General features: G+C 41.2%; 1 protein-coding gene across 3 annotated transcripts in view; it reads right to left on the bottom strand.

Moving 5' to 3' along the window:
* LOC118006412 (growth hormone receptor) overlaps positions 1-20,784 on the bottom strand; it is a 257,995-nt gene that overhangs the window by 186,707 nt on the left and 50,504 nt on the right. Inside the window, exon 1 of one of the 3 annotated variants that reach the window (XM_034999067.1) lies at positions 12,921-16,781. The exons of the other annotated variants lie outside the window; for them this stretch is intronic. The gene's annotated coding sequence lies outside the window, so the exon portion shown is untranslated. Of the gene's footprint in view, positions 1-12,920; positions 16,782-20,784 lie in introns of those variants that run through there. 3 annotated transcript variants of the gene reach the window in all.

Here is a 20,784-nt window from a genome sequence, read left to right as displayed (position 1 = left end):
GATGGGTTAGCCTGGTGGTGGGTATTGAAGAGGGCACGTACTGCATGGAGCACTGGGTGTTATACACAAAGAATGAATCATGAAACACTACATCAAAAACTAATGATGTAATGTATGGTGATTAACATAATAAAAAAAAAAACACCAAACTTTTGAAACCTAAAAAAAAAAAAAATCTTTTTCTATTAACCTTGAAACTACAATCATTTTGACAACAGAGCTGATTTGATACCCTAGACAGCTGGTTATTAGACTGAGAGGTTCTCCTAATAAAAACCCCTAAGCTTCTGTTTCAGAGAAAGAAACACAGGGAATAAGAATTTTAATATACTTTAAAAAAGTCTTCAACAGTAACAACTGGCCCATTTGATAGCTAATTTGTACTAAATGTCAATAGATTAGTAACGCAATCTTGTATTTATCCAAGATCAGCAGTTTAGCTATAAAGACTGAGGTCAAAGAATACTGCTGTCATTTTTCAATGATTTTGCTTAATAATCAACTGCTAATGACTACATCCCTATTTCCTTATAAGGACCTAGGATCCTGAAAGTCTAGGGAAAAATCTGCTGCTACTACCCAGCTGAACTCAGGTCAGGGTGAAATTCCTAAAAGAGATCTAGGAGTCCAGTAGTTTCTTATCTTAAGGAAAATAACTTTTCAGACTGACCAATGTTACCATGAAGTAGACATTGACATTTCACTGTGCAGGATACATAGTGTATAAAGTCTGGCTAGGAAGACTAAAAATGTATTTTTGTTAAGAATTAATAAATAGGCAACCTACAGTTCAATCTAGTGATGGATCAAAAATGTTTTGTTATGGAAAAGGAAGAGAACAAAGTTTATATGTTGGCAACTTTTTAAACCATTTGCTATTATGAAGTATGGTAAAATGAGTGAAATCAGACAAATCTCAGTTCAAATTCTGGCTTTGCCTTTGTTACTTCATTAATCTTGGGCATGTAAATTTACCTAAGACCCAGCTTTATCATCCAAAACATAGGAAAAAATATTCATTTCCTTGCTTCACAGATACCATCAATTATGAGATGGCCTATCTCACTTAGAAGTGGCTTTTGGGGGAAAAAATTACCACATTAAATATACTTATTATATAATGTATCCTGACTTAAGGAATACTAAACTGGATAAAATACGGCTTAGAAGATAGGAAACAGGACAAGATTGTCCAACTTACTGAGTGTGTCACATGGAACAAATAACAAATAAAGTAAAGAACCCATATGTCTCCTGGCTCCAGAGCAAGTCCTCTGTAAACATTGATGATTTCTTGCTAGCATTAGTATTACAAAGAAGAAGCGTCCATTGAGATTTTTACTCAGTATATTTCAGTTCAAAATAACGTGGACTTGGGGCACCTGGGTGGCTCAGTCCGTTAAGCGTCTGACTCCTGATTTCCGCTCTGGTCATGACTTCAGGGTCGTGGGATCGAGCCCCGCATCATCAGGCTCCACGCTCAGTGGCTAGTCTGCTTCTCTCCCTCTCCCTCTGTCCCTCCCCCTGCTCACGTGTGTGTTCTTAACCCATGCTCTCTTTCTGTCTAAAAATAAATAAATACATACACCTTTAAAAACAACAAAAAGACAAACAAAAGACAAAAACAAAATAACATGGGATTTTGGAGGTAAAACACATTGTCCAGAGATTGTTCCCTTCACTTTATGAATGATCTACACATATGGTATGATCAAGTGACTTATCAAAGCTGTCTAATAACTGCAGAATCAAAACTAGAACCCAGATCTCCTATTTGTCTGGTTAGATAATAAGTGCTTCCTATGGGCTAGGCACTATACTAATTGCTTTATGTATAAATTATTGAGTCACCACAGCAAGCCAGTGTGACAGTGTAATGGGTATTACCATCGCATTTTACAGGAGAAAAAGCTGAGACCCATGCAGGATAAGTGAATCTCATGAGGCACGCTCTTGGTCAGAGTACTGATACAAACCCAAGTCTACCTGATTCCAAAGCCTGGACTCTTTCCACTGAGATAATGCCTCCTGCTTGGCTTCTCACTTGCTCCTTCTTGGATTTTTTATTTTATTTTTTAAAATTAATTAATTATTATTTTTTCTGGTAGACGTCTTATCTTTTTAATAAAATGATTAACTCCACAAGTGCAAGGACAGTGTTACTGAATTCTTTTGACCAAAGGCAGATCCATTTTAGGACTGGATCCTGGGTAGATGCTCAAGAAATGTTTTCAGAGGGCATGAAAGAATTTTTTTAAATTATGACTCGCAGAAGCAAAAAAACCATAAACCCTGAAGCCCTTGAAACTCACAAACTATGGACAAAATTGCTCAAGTAATGACTTGCGTCTGGATGCCATCCCTTTTGAGGAAGTACTTCCTTGCTGTTTTAATCAGTCTTGATTCATCAGTCCAAGGATTGGGCTTGAACAGAAATTCTCTTCAGCCCCAAGAAGTAGAATTCCAGCATATTCTCCTCCTGGTCCTATGCCAGTCCTGCTTTCTTTAACAGTCAACAACTCCCAACACGCATGCTCAACAACCCTGAAGGCACGGCAAGCCTGGGAGGTGTGTAGGTGAAATCTGACCGTCCTTGAGAACAGGGAAACCGCTTCCAACTGGCACACGTGACCCCATTTCATGTTAGGCATTCAAAAACCCAGAGCAATTCTCAGCCGAAAGGGGCAGGGTTCGCTGATGCCTCTTTTCACGGTTAAGGAGAATAAAGCCCCTCTTGAGATAACGAGATATAGAATATAAGGTAAGAATTTCCTAAAAGACTCTTAGAAAGGTGATATGATTGAAGTCCTCGGCTTCCTAGTCCTGGCCTGGAGATGTCACACCCTTTAGAAGAACATTTTGCTCATACTGAAGACCAGGATAAGGTGGGTCATTTGAGGGATGTGAAGGCAATGTGAAGCCAGCTAACATGGGATCTTTACCTATACTCTTCTGCTTTTCCTCATTGAAACTGCCCTGCCCAGCAAGGTCTTTTCCCATTAAAAACCAGGCACAGAATCTGCTGAAATGGACGAGGGCCCAGAGGGAGGCACAATCCGGTTTTATTATTTCCCAGCTCAGATTAATAACATCATCTACCCTGGGCAATGTATATGAACCACTGCTTTTTTAGTTAGTCTAAGCTTTGCAGAATAACTCAAAAAGACAACCCCACAATCATTATAACTCGGTTTATACAAAAGACCATGATGCTTAACAGAATATGGGTCTCATACCAAAAAACCACGTAAAAGATGGGCAAACACATAATTCAGTTTTATGGTTTGTCTAAACAGTGCTGTGTATAAATTCAGTGGATACGTTTGGTGCATCCCTACTGCTTTCCTGAAGCTCCCTCTTTTATCTTCTCCCCTTTCCTTCTAAACACAGAGAGGCCTGCTATTCTGAGTCCTAATAAATTTTCTGTTGGAACACTTATAACAGTTTCTGATATCTTCCCCCAGATACCCATAGGGCTCTCTGTTTTATTTCCTTTAGTTCTACGAGCAAATGCCACCTTATTAGAGAGGAATTCCCTGATGATCCCTTATAAAATACCAACTTCTTGGTCAATCAGCTCCACCTATCCTCTTACCCTATTTTGGTTTTCCCCGTAGCCCTCATCTCTATGTGACAAATCATATATTTGTTTATTGATGGTCTCCCTTCACTAAATGTAAACAATGACTTTGTTTTGTTCATTGTGTAATCTCTCGTGACTAGCTCATAACAAACAGGCTCTCAGTATTTGTTAAATGCGTTAACAGTCTTCAAACGGATTCTTCATTTCACCTCGTTGCCAAAAGGTGACAGTGTAGTCTACCATGTTTTAGGTAAAAATACCACATTTCTCCCAACCACCTCTCTCCTTAAAATCTAGAACAGACTGCATCTCCACCCCCCTACCCAAAGAAGCATTATTTTAAGTGAATCATGTGCTTATTCTACCAGCACATTTCCTATTTTGACATTGTACCTATTTTTGAATGAGATTATCCGTGAGGTCCAAAAGAGGTCAGAGGCATTTCCTCAAGTCTTTTGACAACATTTACACCACATTATAGGAGGAAGCTTTCCTTTGTTGTTTGGGCACAGGGAGATATTTGGAGCATGGCAGGAGAAAGCTTGGGTCCACCCCTGACCTTAGAGAACTCTGTTGCTGAGACCCTGGTAATCACAAACTCAAGTCAGACAGAGCCTGGGGCACCACGACAAGCAAGCAGCAAGAATACACCTTGTAATCAAAACTTGAACATACCAGAACATGTTGTACCTTTCCTTTGGTGATGTTCTCATATTCCAGTTGAACACCATCTGAATCTGATAATTTTCCTGCTTACCCTTTGTCCTTTGTTTCAGGAGCTGACCACATGGAGAAAACATGAATACTACATATTCTCTATAAAATACTGTGTATTCCTCCGATTTGTGAAAGAAATTTGGATACAGGGATGGATATCCTGTGCCAATGTGATGCATTCATTCACATCACCTTTGTTTAGAAATACAATCTGCATGAAGATGATAATGCTGCATGGAGGTGGGAAGAGAGATCGTGAAAATATCTGGTCTGACTTAAGGACAAATCGATTTTAAACCATAATTCCTTTCAAGTTCCAAATTATTTATTTAGTAGACATAATTTATAAGTATGATAAGGCAAATTCATGGAAATCTTCCATCCCCAACTGGTTGATACTGTGCAATCATGTGTTATAAAGAGAAAACAAATATAAATTTGGGGATCCTGAAGCAAAGGGTACACTGATGGTATCTTTAATTTTTTGAATTTGAAAAACATTTTTAATTTTGTCTCTGGTTTCTCTTAATTCCTAAAACCTTGAAAATGGACTTAACAGTATATTTTTAACATTTTGCTCAATAGTAATTCTGTGCCTATATTGTTCTATACTAATTATTGAAAATTTCAGGGTAGTGTCTGAATCACTGAAGTTCATCATAATAAAATTATGTTGCAAACTATCCTCTGGACCTCAGCACCTCGTCCTATAAGTGGACGTGAACTCCGAGGTCCCTCTCTATTTTATGAACTTCTTAACCCCCACCGAGTTTTTGTATGAAATACCAATGGATAAGCAACACTCCTGTTTAGAAGTCTGGATAAACCCTTTAAGGGTGATATGGATGATCTGGATGACAACCCACCCTGCTAGACTGGTTAGTTTGATAGCAATTCACACAACACATGGAAAAGCTGCTACGAGGCTTAGCAAAATCACCCACTTGCCAAACATGGTCCTTACAGGATTTTTCTCTAAGCATTTTGTCACACAGCTTACAGATCTGCTTAGTGAAAACCTTTCTATCTTTAGGGCCTTTTTGTCACCCCCCCCCCAAAACTTGTTGTAGTTTACAAATCTCAACACATTTCTTAGCCTAGAGCTGTGGTTCTCAACCAGGAAGATCTTCTCCCCAAGGTGGCATTTGGCAATGTCAGGGACTTTTTTGGTTGTCACAAGTTGCAGGGGGCTGGGGGGGGGGGGCGGGCTTACTAGCAGCAATAGGCAGAGATAAGGGAGGCTGCTGAACATCCTACAGTGGGCAGGGCAGCCTCACAGTAAAGAATTATCTACCCCGAATGTCAACCGTGGCAAGGCTGAGAAAGCCAGGTCAAGAGACAGCCGCTTCAGACTGATGGTAGCCCAGCCACGTCTATGTGAAGGAAGTAAGAATGGAATTCCTGGGGCAATCCTTGTCTTCTCAAGTCTCATGGACAGTCTTCATATTCGTTTAGGGCTTAACGAGCATTTGCGGGAAGCTTAGATATCAACGAAGTGAGCGCAAAGTTAACTCGGTTGTAGGTAGAACTAAATTGTTTCTTGGATGCCCTTTCCTGGTCATGTTATAAAGTAAGTCGATGCTACCTCTTTTAAAAAACATTATTGAACACTGTGATGTGACTGGACCTACCAGAGCAACGCTGGGTCTCATTTCAACTCAAATCCTTGCAACCAACCACTGGTTCACTGGAACCAGAACTGAGTTAACACTCTCTTCTCAGTACAGTCTCGGTGATGGGAGTGGAGCCTTTATGCAGAGCCTGACGCCTGTCAGATGCAAACAACTGTGACCATTTTTAATGATAGAGTATCGACTCTCTGGCCCGGCCCCAAGAGAAGGAGCCAGTTTAGAAAACGAACTCAAGTAACGGAGCACATGCCTTTTAAACGCCAACACTTCAAAATTGTTCTCTGTGTAAATTATTCTACAATGTGTCCCACACACCTGTGCTTTTTGCAACAGATGATACTAAATTTAATCTTTTCCTAATGGTTTTAAGACATCACGTTATGGATGTCAGTTGTAAGTGCTTCATGCAGAGAGACAGAGACAGTGGTTCAAGCAAAGTGTTTACTTCACTAAGGTTCTTGTGGCCCTAGTAGGCCAACTGGTAAGTAATGCTATTTTAAGCTCCTTGCCTTCACAAAGTCACCAGAGAAAGAGCATCAGCATTTTCTGTGGAAATAGGAAGAAATCCTGAAATGCACTCTCTCATTCCATGTCAGATGCCATGACTTCTCCAACAAAACCTGACTTGCAGAGACAGGCCAGTGAATGTTCAGTCTGTTTTTTTATGTGATTCTGATATTAACTAACACTTATCAATGCTGACTGTTAGCTACACTCTAAATGGCTAAGAGCATTTCATGCATTATTTAATTTCAACCTCGCAATAACCCTTAGGTAGCTCCAAGTATTTACCCATTTTACAGATACAGGAGGCTGAGACAGAGAAATACTGACTAATTTGCCTAAATGACAGAACCTCGATTTGAAACTGGGCAGTCTGAGCCCAGAGCAAACCACAACCCCAGGGGCTGCAAAATGATAGTTCGCACGCTAAATGTGGACCATAATATAAATATTATGTGAGTCGAATAAAACATAACGTTTAGGGCCATGTCTAAAGTTGGGCCATGTCTAAAGCTGGTGGGGTGCCTGGCTGGCTCAGTCAGTAGAGCATGAGACTCTTGGTCTAAGGGTTGTGAGTTCGAGCCACATGTTGGGGGTGGAGTTTACTTAAAAAAAAAAAAAATCTTAAAGTTGGGCAGCTCGTGCCTGGCCCAAAGGCTCAGCCAACGGGCAAACAAGGGTTTAGATATTCAGCCCGCACTTGACTTGCACAGCCATGGGGGTGTGCCATTTCCTAATTTGGAGGAAGGAGCCAGATTAGCTAGGAGCAACCCTGGCCGTCAACACTAATAAACTGGATTATTCACACAAAGCTCCACATTTGTGGCCTCTCAGGGAAGGGAAGGGGAAGGAAGGAGAAAGGAAAGGAAGGAGGGAGTTAGCACTAGCATTCTTCTGTGGCAGTCAGAAGGGACACACGCCTGCCTGTGGGCCACTGGCTCATTGGACACCTTCATGTTACCTGCCAAGACGCTACAGGCTTTCCGAGTTTGTAACCTCTGCACTACATTACACCCTGGGCATTTTGTTTTACAATCTCCTCCCTTCTCCTTCTGAACCAGGGTCCAGTCACAGAGCTTCCCGTGTTCTAGCCCCCTCTGCTGCACAACACCGAAGTCCAGCTCTCCTGAGCTGGTGCACTCCCTCAGGTGACCAAGCAGGGTGGATTCTATTCTTCTCTGCAGGCTGAAATTCTTTTTTTTGTTTTTGTTTTTGTTTTTTTTAAGATTTTATTTTATTATTTATTTGAGAGAGAGAATGAGATAGAGAGCAGGAGAGGGAGGAGGGTCAGAGGGAGAAGCAGACTCCCCGCTGAGCAGGGAGCCTGATGCGGGACTCGATCCCGGGACTCCAGGATCATGACCTGAGCCGAAGGTAGTCGCTTAACCGACTGAGCCACCCAGGCGCCCTGAAATTCTTGTTTTTTAGGACACACTGTTTTCTTGAGGCTCTCTGCCTGACAAAAAACCAAAACCAAACACCCCCCCCCCAAAAAAACACAGAAAGGACTTTGTTGTGGGGAGCCAGGTATGGGGCAAAGACTCAGGCATTTGATAACTGCTCCCCTTAGAGCACTTCCTCATCCTCATGAACCGGAAAACTACCCACGTGAGTGTTTACCTTTTGGAGGCATGACTATTTCTTCTCCTTACACCACAGCAGGTCTCACCCAGGCCTGGGGCATGTGGGCGGGCGATCAAAAAAAGCCACAGGGAATGGCGACTGGAAGATGAAAGCTAACTGCTGACTCAGCAGGAGTCACCTGGAGGGTGCCAGATAGTTGCCCGTCCAGCTAGCGCTCCAGTATATGCTACATTTGTCTCTGCAAGCTGATGCCATCCAGCAGCTCCCAGTGGCCTCCCCATGCCCTCACCAAAGGGATTGCTGGCCAGTCTACACAGACACCTGTTGCTAATATACAGCTAGAAGACTTGTAACGTCATCACACCTCCCCCCGTTTGGCTGAGGACATCAAGGAGTCGCCACTCCTCGTTGGCATGTGCCTTGTTCTAGCATGGAAGCCAGAAGGAATTAATTCTATCTGTTGGATCTCTGTCCTGTACCAGGGGATTAGAGAGGGGCAATAACCTTTATTCTATCAAATTAATTTGAAACGAGGAAAAGCAAGATCCAGGAGAGTTTAGACCAGAAATGTTTAATTGTTCCATGTATCAGAATGACCTTTTTTTATTATTAACATATAATGTATTATTTGTTTCAGGGGTACAGGTCTGTGATTCATCAGTCTTACACAATTCACAGTGCTCACCATAGCACATACCCTCCCCAGTGTCTATCACCCAGCCACCCCATCCCACCCCCTACCACTCCAGCAACCCTCAGTTTGTTTCCTGAGATTAAGAGTCTCTTATGTTTGTCTCCCTCTCTGGTTTCTTGTTGTTTCATTTTTCCCTCCCTTCCCCTATGATCTTCTGCCTTGTTTCTCAAATTCCTCATATCAGTGAGATCATCTGATACATGTCTTTCTCTGACTGACTTATTTCGCTTAGCATAATACCCTCTAGTTCCATCCACGTCGTTGCAAATGGCAAGATTTCATTTTTGATGGCTGCATAATATTCCATTGTGTGTGTGTGTGTCTCTGTGTGTGTGTGTGTGTCTGTGTGCATACCACATCTTCTTTATCCATTCATCTGGTGATAGACATCTAGGCTCTTACCACAGTTTGGCTATTGTGGACATTGCTGATATAAACATTGGGGTGCATGTACCTCTTCAGATCACTACATTTGTACCTTTGGGGTAAATACCCAGTAGTGCAATTGCTGGGTCGTAGGGTAGCTCTATTTTCAACTTTTTGAGGAACCTCCATACTGTTTTCCAGTCAGAATGACCTCTTGAAAAGATTGTAAACTGCCTATTTAATAACCTTTCTCCTCCACTGCTGTACCTACAGAACGTATTTTTATGGGAGTGGCAAAAAGTGCCCAGCTTAAAACAAAATGAAACAAAACACACTGCACATTTTCAGGTTCCCTTGCAGGAAAGGATGGCCCTATCATGCTAACTAATGAGATGTAAGTTGAAATCACCAAGTAGGACATCTAGGAAGAAGAACAGATGTGGCCAGCTTGTCTGTTCATTACCTTTTGTCCCTTATCCTTCACCTTCTTCTTGACTGGAAACATGGTACTCAGATCTCCGACAGCCATTTCATGAGTGTGAGGAAGAGGGCAACACAGTAAGGATTATGGAACAGAAAGCAAGAAGAAGAAGAAGCTCATGGCATTTGCTGATAGAGACTATAATTCTAGAGCATGGGAACCTTGCAATTTACTTCGTTTTTCTGAGTGTCCGTTTCCTAAAGCATATTACCTCCCTTGCAGGGTTTTTTATGGGTGTTTAAATGAGACAGTATGTGTCAAATTGCCTCAATCAACAAATCACCCCTTTTTCCCTTCTGATTAGATCTCCAGACTCAAGGGAAAGTTAAGCCAGACTGACTTACTACCAGCTGACGCTTTCAAAGTCGGCCTCTGTATGAAGTGTTTTTTTTGGCATAGATACTACTGAGTAAACAAGGCCCTCGGCAAGTGAAAGAGATTCTCTTCAAGGTGAACTGTAGGAACCCAAGGTAAGTAGCAGACTGGGCCTTGCCATGCTGGAGCAGAGAAAATGTATGGCCCTTGCTCAGTACAGGACCTAAGAATTTCTGAAAGAAAGCAACCATCACGAAGTATCCCGAATCCCCTTACAGCCCACAACATTCATCCCTCAAGGAAGTAATGGCAAAATGAAAAGGTAAAAAGGGAAAGAAAACCACTGTATGACCTCCGGCCTGGAGACCTTCATACAGAGAGAAGGCCTGTCATTCCTTCCCCCAATTACAAGCATATACATTATTTTCATACCGAAGTGCAGGTAAGGCACCTGTGAACAAGCGACTTTTCTGGTGTTTTCCACTTTTTAAGAAAATTACAGAATTCTACAATTTCTTTTTTCTAGCCAGCGCTTCTTTGGTGCTATATAAATCTGATAACTTCTTTCTCTTTCAAACAGCCATAAGCAAACTTTTACTGTACACGGCTTTGTGATCCATAGGGTCTCTGTTGCAACTACTCATCTCTGCCATTCGGTGAGACGGCAACACTGGCAAGACGTGAGGAGTGGATGTGGCTCCGTTTCACTTAAGTCCCGTTTACAAAAGCAGGTGGCCTACAGCTTGGCAGTTGCTGTTTTCAAGGACATTGAAACCATGCAAAACTAAACAAGAAACGTTCAGTAATGGGTAAGACTCTCACCAACGATCATCACCATGAAACCAACCAGAGAGCTTGAAGTAAAGACCAACAGAGAGAGAGGAATGAAACGGGAGAGGCTAGCATTCCGACAACATTGGGAACAGTGCCAATCATGCAAAGCCAGAGTCCATGGTGTCAGCCCCCCCTTTATCCTGAGTTCACAGTCTCCCTCCTCCATGTCCCCAAAGCCAGCCCTGACCCACGCCTCACACCAGCGACTACACCTTACCCTCCAGTGTCTATCAGGATGCGTTTTGTCATTTTCTCGAGAAAGTAATTTAACACCACTTTCAGAGACGATTACCAACTTATAGAGAAAAACATATCAAAAAGATACTGTAGGGAAACAATCAGCAAAATTTGAGACGGGAGCAAACTCTCCAAACAACTCAGTTTCTTCAACAAATAAATTGCAGATAGAAAGAGGCAGAGAGGGGCGCCTGGGTGGCTCAGTTGGTTAAGCGACTGCCTTCGGCTCAGGTCATGATCCTGGAGTCCCAGGATCGAGTCCCGCATCGGGCTCCCTGCTCGGCGGGGAGTCTGCTTCTCCCTCTGACCCTCCCCCCTCTCATGTGCTCTCTCTCTTTCATTCTCTCTGTCTCAAATAAATAAATAAAATCTTTAAAAAAAAAAAAAAAGAAAGAAAGAGGCAGAGAGAGAGAGAGAGATTTGGAACCTACAGATTAAAAGGGACTTCAAGATTTATAACCAATTGTAGCATGTGGAAATTATTTGGAGCCTGATTCAAACTACGAAAAACAAATTATGACATTTGAGACAACTGTAATTTGAACACTATATGTATTTTCAAGGATTTAAAAATGCTTATCTCGTGCTAAGCAAGGTGATGGCTATGTTCGTTAACTAGATGGGGGAACCCCTTCACCGGGCACGTGTATAGCAAATCCCCACAATGTACACTTTAAATATCTTACAATTTTATGTATCAATGATACCTCAACAAAGCTGGGGAAAAAGAGGGAAACGTGCTCATCTTTTAGAGATTTATACTGAAATACTAATGCATAAAATGAAATGATATCTGGAATTTGCTTCCACAGAATGCAGGGGGGGGACTTGGGGGGGGGCAGAGATGAAATGAAATTGGCCATGAGTTTACAATGACAGAAGCTGGCTAATAGATATTTGAGGATTCATTATGCTATTCTGCCTACTCTTATAAACCTTGAAAATTTTAGATAAGAGCTTTACAAAAGTTTGAAGGAAAGACCCATTAGGGCTTAAAATTAGACTTCCGTCAAGGAGGAGATTCTGGATTTATTGGTATTTCACCTGTGCGTATGTGTATAGTTTTTTTCTCTCAGTGGGGATTTTAAAGCTTAGAGGAAGAGTTTAAAGGGAATGCAAGCATGGGAGTAAATTGTTCTTGTTCCTGAAAGATAAGCCTTGGAGATGCTGGGATAACCTGCAACTTAATTTCTTAATGAATGAATTTCTTAATGAATGAATTTCTTGAGCGGCACTGAAGTACTCTCACAGCAATGAAACATAACCCTCTGCCACCCCTTGGCCAATACTTCAACGTGCTGCTGACCAGCTCCGGGTAGGAAGTATGAGAAGGAAGAAAATCATAACCAGAGGTCTCAGGATTGGAGGATGAAAAGGAAATACTGAGTGGAGGGGATTATGGGACATCAGCACATGTGCCAGAGTGAAAGGTCATGTGGGGTCTTGCTCAAAGTGCCGTCCCAAGAGACCTAGGTTTCGATCCCAGCCCCACAACCAGTTGGCTGAGCAATCTTAGATGGTCACTCAACCACTGTGGTTCTTGACTGTTTTATTTGTAAACTGAAGAACATGAATTAAAATTCCTAGGAAGACCCATAATCTAAGAGAGAAAAAAAAAAAAACCTGAGGATTTTGCTCTTGAAAGCCAGCCTGAAAACACTAGGCCCCACACATTTACTTAGTTTTAGTCCAGTGAGAGCTGCTTTGAAATGTTACCACTGAGCCACAGAGCCCTGGCTTTTGGACAAAGAAACAAGGCAAAATTAGTGAAGTTACAAAGAGACCATGCTGGAACGTGAGAATTAATATGCCCTACACTGGTATCAATGCTTCAACTAAGGCGAGAAATTATGGATGAAAATGACTGAGAATAAATGAGTTTTCTGGGTATTCAACCACCTATGGGTGCCAACTGTCCTGAAGGCAATCTGTCTTTCAACAACTGCAACTGATATTCTGTTGGACAAGACATACCTGACACTTAGAACTTCACAGGCCAAATAATACTGGATCAACTTCCAGAAACTAGGTCCCACAACACAGCACATGGATTTCCACTTGACACCTCAAGATCAGGCCCAGTTCCAGATCTGCATCTCGATGTGATGCATCCATCATATCCGGCCTTAAACTCTCAGCATGCCATCAGCTCTGCAATAAGATTTTAAGAAAATAACCGGTCCAATTGGTTAAATGACCTTCAAAGAGAGAAAAAGTCATTGGAAATGCTGAAGAAGCTGGGCACATTGAATTAATTCACAATACTTTTGACCTTAACTTGCAGGAACTGTTCACTAATCAAGAAGAACGAATTCTCTCTACTCAGAGTGCCTAATTATTCTTGTGCTTACGCTTCCCCTTCTGACATAAAGTACCCCTTCACAAAGCAGGGAGGTTTCTGACTGCGTTGCCTCAACTGGTCTTGACAAGAGAAGAGATGAATCACAGGAACAGCTTGGCACCATCTCAACTTGTACTAACTCTTTACCAAGGGCTAAATCATAGCTGGCCAGATACTGGGAGCTCTTCCTTTCTTCCTTTATTTATTTAATAAGAATAGGGGCATTCACCAAGGATCAGTCCTACTTGACATAATTAGTAGAATCATTGATGAATTAGCAGACAGACTGTTGTCAAGAGTGGATCTATGCATACAGTGAAGGCAAGCACGGACAGGATTGACTTGATCTTCAGGCAAGCTTCCTGATGGCCCCCAAACTAATCTGTAGCAAGAAATGGAATCACCAACATAATCTCCTATATAATGAAGACAGAGAGAGCTAAATATCTCTGAGCTTCACCTCCTGAGCATCACCTCCATTAGAATACTACAAGCCAAGGTTTTCATGTTTCCTCTACTGCAAATGTTTCTCCTTGTAATTTGAAGATATGCACACAAGCTTCAGTTATCTATGTGAACAACTCTCTACTCTCTAATGCATCCCAAATGAACCTACTGCTCCATATGTCTGGGTTCGGCTAATTTTGAAGCCTGTGCATTTTTTTTTTCTGATCTCATCATAATAGGGCAGTGACAAAAAGCTGTCCAGAAGAAAAATAAGAGATGATAAATGGGAGGTGGGGCAGGGGGGCTGTGTGTGTTTAATACATACAGGATGAATAGCATACATAAGGAACACATGCAAATAAACAGTAATCGATATTAACAATCTACTAGGCTGGCAAGCAACAGGTGAGATGATTGTAACCTTGGTGGAAAAATTAGCTGATAAATAGTTCGTAAGTCTCTGAGGGGAGGGGCAGGGAAGAAAATTCATATTTACTCTGTAGTCACACCATGTCACTCTCAAAGGAGCTGACTGCTGTATTCTTTTTCTGTGCGTACATCTCCTAGTACATGCAGGGTGCCTGGAAGTACTTAGTACACAGTCTGTAAGTACTTAGTAGACAGATGGAGTGTCCTGAATGTGACATGGGCATACTTTCCTTCTACCCATTATTTTCTCTTCTCTTTTTTGCTTGCCTATAAAAGTAACAAGTACCTTCAAGCAGTATCTTCACCTTATAAATGTAATCTATCTTCCTCCTCAAATAAATAAAAAAGTATTGGGAGGATAATAAATAAGGAATTGGGAGATGTGTCATTTAGCTCCATACCCGTGAAACAATAAAACGTAGATGCCGGCAGAGTGCCTCAGTGAGATAGCAGAGATTCAGAAACACCAAGACATGGAAGCTTTCATCACTTATCCAAAGGGGATGCTAAGTCAGAAACTTCCTTTCCAACCATTTATAAGTTTCGCTCTGATGGCCGAGCACTACAAAAGAATCAATGTATTTTTATAGCACAAGTGAATACCTTCATGTGGTTCATTCATCCATAAAAGACAACTATCAGAAATAAAAACCCAATGTTTCAAGAAGACTCTCTATTAGACTTTTAAATTCTGGCTGAGGATGTCACCCACCTGTCTAAGGATCAGTTTGCAATACATAAGTTGTATCTAAGGCAGTATGTTTTCTCTCTTATCCTCCCATTCCTGCTAGGCTATGCTTGAAGGTAGACAGGACTGTCTGACTTCCTCACAGCAAATTTACAGAAGGCAGAGTGCTGAATGAACACTTAGATTTCTAGGACTCATCTCCTGGATACTGCCAGTTTCAGATATAGCCATCCATGCTGGGTGGTGCCTAAGGAGTTTTAGACAGAAGACGACATATGGCTCTCTTTCCCCCCTAACAAGTCTTGAATAATCAGAGTCAGTTTCTCAATATTAGAAGTTTAAATAGGGCTCCATAACATCTTGAACTATGTTACTAGTACCCAGAAATGAAGATAATGGGGGGGAGCAAGAACTTATGTATGACCTCTGCCTTGCCCCTAAAAATGACCATCCCACCACTTCCAATCAGCCAGGAAATGGTTGCTAATCGTTCCAACAGGAAGAGACGTGTTATGTCAGCCAGAGAGCCTCAAGGTCCAGTCTTGGTGATGATGTTCCCTTTAGTGCCTGTTGTTCCTTCTGAGTTCCTAAAATTGTTCAGAAATAGGGCTTATGGAGAGTTTGGTCATGAGAAGCAGAATAAAGTATACACTGCCCTATGGGACTTCTCGAGCATTTCCTGGGCATTGATTTAGAGCACCCATTCTCTGCTGCAGAGAACAATATTCCCAAGAAACTTTAAGATTCACTTTATGTCCTCCAAGTGCTCAGTGTCAGTCTCTAAAAAGGCTTCCCGGCGTTGATTATGTAAAACCATGTTAGCTGACTTCTAGATAGCTAGACCAACAAAACCATAATGGAGGGTCCACAGCATGACCACAATGTAGGCAAGATTAGGAAAATGTATCCACCTGGCTGTAGCTTACCAATATTATCATAGTCTAATCTTGGCAAATGAAAGCTGGAAAAAATAGTTCAAGCCTAATACATGTATAAAATGTATATAAAATTAGTAATTGGGTCTATGGACACAGAAGCAGTACTTCTAGAAATATTTCTTTTGCTCTAAATTTATAAGCATTAACAGACCCTAATAGTTTCTGCTATCACTGTATATGATCCCACCAATAAAAAATAGACAATGCATGATCCTTATGTGTTAGATTCCTCCATAAAAATCATTTCTAACTGGAGACCATGGTCCTCTCAGAAAGTCATATACACAGGTCTAAAGCTATGTATCTTGCATGCCCATGTAACTACAAAAAATCTTTTTTAGGCATACAACCCTCCGTAGACAGGCAGTTTTTTTTTTTAAACAACTTAATAACTTGATAAAATTTTTATAGTATGCAAAGAACATTTCCCCTGATAGGATATACTGAATTCCTTCTCCATTCTTAAGAAAAGCTGGCTTTCTTCTAAGCAACAGCTTTCGTTGAACACAGTGAGTACCCCATCTCCCCGCCTCCACTGACATACTTGGCACCAAAACCTGTTTTCTGCCTACAAAAATCCCTAAAACTAGAAAACGCCCAGTCACTCATGGGGAGAGGTGGGCACGAGCCCTTTGAAAACACCAACTCCATTTTATCTTAAATGTACCGAATAATGGCGTTTCTACACAATAATAAGACTTTTTCCTGACAGCGTGGATTCTGACTTCCCATTACACATTTCATTACTTTATTTGTGGTGATCTAAACTGCTTCTGACATTCTTTGATGCCTCCGCCCTTTACATACTTGCAGGCTTATCTGTGTTTTAAGTCAATTTTTGCCCATTGTTTGCCAAATTCCCATTTAACTCTCAAGAGCTTTACCCAGGCAACACAATTTTTGGTTCCCTTATCTTGAATTCAAATGCACATAAAATATGCCATTTCAGGATGGCCCATTTGAAAAAGCTCTCTCTTAGGAGTACCTTTAAGCTGTGGTACCAAAGTGGGCTCCATAAAATAATACTTAAACATTCTAAATATATTTCTCCAAAGATTTTTTTTTTTCCAAATCAGCAGCAAAAAGAAAATCTGGATTATAACCAACATTTGCAAGTGTGAGTTTGTAATTTAGCATTAATTATGTTTAAAATCACTCTTTCCTCTACATATAATCTAAACCTTAAGCCAAGTAGAACCACAGCCTTCTCCACCTCCCTGGCTCACCTCAACTACTTCTGCCTACAGCAGAAAAACTCAAGATGCCTTCCCATTTTCAAACCAACAATGAGAACAGACTCCAATTTTTAGCTACACATATCAGAGACCCTGCTTCATCAATCAATTTCTATATGGCTTTCATCTAAATCATAAGTAGTCCTTTCCCCATATTTCACTTTACTGCTTACTTATTTCCACTCTACTTCACTTTTCTCTATCCTAATCCTCACCTTCCTCACCATTGGCCACTCATTGTTTTCCCCACCACTATCCACTATCTGGATTTGCTAGTCTTATAAACTCAACTGGCCTTTTGCCTAATCATTAGGGTCACTAGGGTCACCATCTAATAGTTTGAAAATCTTCACAGGGACCATACAAATGCAGACAAAAAGGGATCCCTTTTGCAGCTCTGACTTCAAGTTGTTTACAGAAACAGAGTGCAAGGAAAAGCTGGAATTGCTGAACATGATGTAAACAAGAGGGGGGAGTAGAGGAGAAAAAGAGGTCTGTGATTTTTCTTTGACTCCAGCTAGGCGTCCCTCTTCCACAAACTCCTAGTCTACTTGCTGTTCAAGATCCCCATAACCAGTCATATCTAAAACTTCCTAATCTTTTGCCCTGAAAATGCCACATGCATTCCTGTCTTCATGCCTTGGTGTGACCCACACCTGCTGTCAGGAATGCCCTCTCCCTCTGCCTGCTTAGGGACCTCCCACCCACATGTCCTGCCTCAGCTCCAGCCCACCCCTTGGACAGCAGTCCCTCATCCACACCTCCTGTGTAGGGAATTCTCTGTATTCATTTAGCACTTTCCATATTCTGCTTCGTAGAACGTATATAAAAAGGTCGATCTGTTCTGGGAAAACAGCAAACAAGTAGAGATCTAGGGCTTGTATAAACATTTCATATTCTCAAAAGAACTCTGTAACATGGTATTAGGATCTCTAGTTTAGAGAAAATGGAGCCTCAGAACATCCAAGTGATGAGCCCAGGGCCAAACCTGCCTCCGAGACCTGTGTCTGTTCCCTTTTGCTAATTGCCTCTACTGCTAGCGAAAGAAAATGCTTTAAAAAGCAGACCTGTGTCTTACACCGCTCCTCAGCTTGCAGTCTGTGAGCACTTAATGAATATTCACGACCGCTTACAATCAAAGGAGATCGCATTTCCCGAGTGTACCACTCTAGAGGAAGAGAGCCAAGAGGCAGAAGAAAGCAAGTGTGGGATTAAAGTTTCTGCAGATAATCCACCAAGTGAATGATCCTCGGGCATGATAATCCAGTGTTGGCTACATATCCAATTCCAAGAGGTCTCCTGCTTCATTTCACTGGATGAACCGTGGACGCTGATGTCAGAGCATAAACACCAGCGTTTACTTCCACGGCCATTTCTGCTCATCCAGTGAACTTGCAGGGCCTGGAATTAATCCTCGGTGGATGTTGGAAATATTATGACAACAGCCGGTGCTGTCATTTGCAATGTCCAAAATGGAACTTCCATTTTTTATTCCCCAAGGGAGATTTATGTGTTTCTTTTCAAGTACCAGGCTTACTTCAAAATCAAAATATCCACTTTCTCCTCAACAGTTGGATTTTTCTTATTATTTAAAAACAAAGAATGGCTTTCTAACATCATACTGGCCCCTGTGTTATATAGGCTGTGATATATTCATGTTTTACACCCAGAGTAATGTTTCTGAGAAACATGTTTTTGATTGTGATTTTTGAATCTGTGCAAGTAAAAGGTGTGATACCATGGATACCATAGTACTTTCCAGAGGGATGGAGAGCAGTTTTTATGAAAAAAAAAAAAAGAAAAATGACTCAGTTTTTTGTTTGTTTTTCTTTCTGAAAATCAGTCATGGAAACTTCAGTCGAGAAAGACCAGGCAGGGCATCGGGGGCCAGGCTAAGGCTGAAACTCTGTTTACTGGGGCAGCTACATCTGTGGAGCATGCGTCTCCTGACCACATCTTTTATTTTGCATTAACAGCCTGGGCACAGCAAAGTGGCATATGCCAATGAAGGCCATCACAGCTGTCACAAATGCAAATATAATCAGGTGAATTTGACAGCATAGCCCTGCCAAGATAATTCAGATTTCTAGGCCAGGGTTATAATCGGTTTGTGCAATTTTGAAATATGAGTGAGATCCTTCTACGCCTTGGTACACACTATTCATAATATAATTCATGTGGTGATCTCGTAACTGAGAGTAAATGTGGCCTTAGGCAGCACACAACCTAATCTTTCTGGAAGAAATAAGGTAGAAGCCACGGGAGACCATATAAACCATTCCAGTGTTTCAATAAGCAAGTGCTGGGTCCCTGGGAACATTTCAGTGATCAAAACTTATCCACACCATTCCACAAGCTCAGAAGTTCATTCTGTGTTTCTTCTTCCAAGTTCTACTGGTCAGCTGCAAGTACTTGCCCAATTTTTGTGCTTTTCCATGTGGGAATATCTCTTACCAAAATGTTCTTGCTATATTTTTCTTTAGAATCTACTTTAATTGTTAGTTTTTTGGGGTGGTTTTTTTTGTCTTCCCTTCTTTAGAGAAAAAAAAAATGGGAGGGTGTTTAAATGAGATTTAGAGTTCAAAACTAAATAGAAGGGCAGTTTGTTTAGCTGGGCATACCCAATGCTGGTTCTCACATGTTTATTTTATGGCTTTGTCCTACTTTAAAAATCTTATTTAAAAGATGAATGGCCATGACTTCAGAATTTGGAGAGAAAAGCAAAATGCCTAAACTCAGACATCCGAATGAAACTCCAGTGATAATTCATATCAATGTACAATGATCTCCAAAGCAACTCACTACACCATAGAACAAATGAAAGAGGGCCAAATGATGAGCCTTATCTATGCTTCTGTACGATAACTCAAATTATTCTGTAGTTGTTGCTGCATGGCTAAAAATATGCTGCTCAATAAAAATGGCAATCAATGCATAAAACAAGGGTGTGTGTTTAAGCAGTGCCTGATCTTGATACTTAGAAATTATGAAGCTCAAGACATTATAGTCACTCATAATTTATGTTTCTAATAGAAAAAAAATAAATTCTTTATTTCAATCCCATATTCTACTTCTGTTTTTACCTAGCTAATTATCATCTTATATGATAATAATTAGACATTGCCAAGAAAGTGAAAGAGTCCATGATTAGGCTGAGAAGATTGAGCAGGCAGGAGGGAATGGGTAGGGAAGGAAGTGAGGAGCAGAGAGGGCAGATGGTAAACAGTGGAAGGAACAGGCAGTAGGCAGAACCCTAGAGTCCATTGCGGGGAACATGGGGTAATTAAGCATGTGGAATCTGGTGTTGGATAGACTCAAGCTCTACAATGTAGTAACTGGATGAACTTGGGCAAGTCTCTTCACCTTGGGGATAACAATGTAATCCCCTTCACAGAGTTATTACGAGGATTAATTGAAATAAGCCGTGCAAATGTTTAGTACACGGTAAACACTGCCTAAATGTTAGCTGTGCTGATGAAGATGATGTGGGCTACTTCCGGTCAGGTATGTATGTGCTCAGCTCAGTGGCGAGGCCCTAAATGGGCAACTTACCATTACTCTCCACCAGAAACTTACATTAGGAAGAGAAAACTTGTAGACAAAAGAATCTCTATTATGTAAAAAGAGAAGTAGTTGGTGGGTCTTCAATATTAACACATGCACAGAAAAACCCAGAACAATCATACACTGAAACTCTGCCAAGTGAAAAGAACCGAGAAGTTAAAATAGCAGGTGAAATGTGAAGGAGGGGTTGCATTAT

Source organism: Mirounga leonina, unplaced genomic scaffold (assembly GCF_011800145.1).
Source record: "Mirounga leonina isolate KUSES-001 unplaced genomic scaffold, KU_Mleo_1.0 Mir_96, whole genome shotgun sequence".
NCBI lineage: Eukaryota > Metazoa > Chordata > Mammalia > Carnivora > Phocidae > Mirounga > Mirounga leonina.
This window is presented reverse-complemented; position numbering and strand designations above follow the sequence as displayed.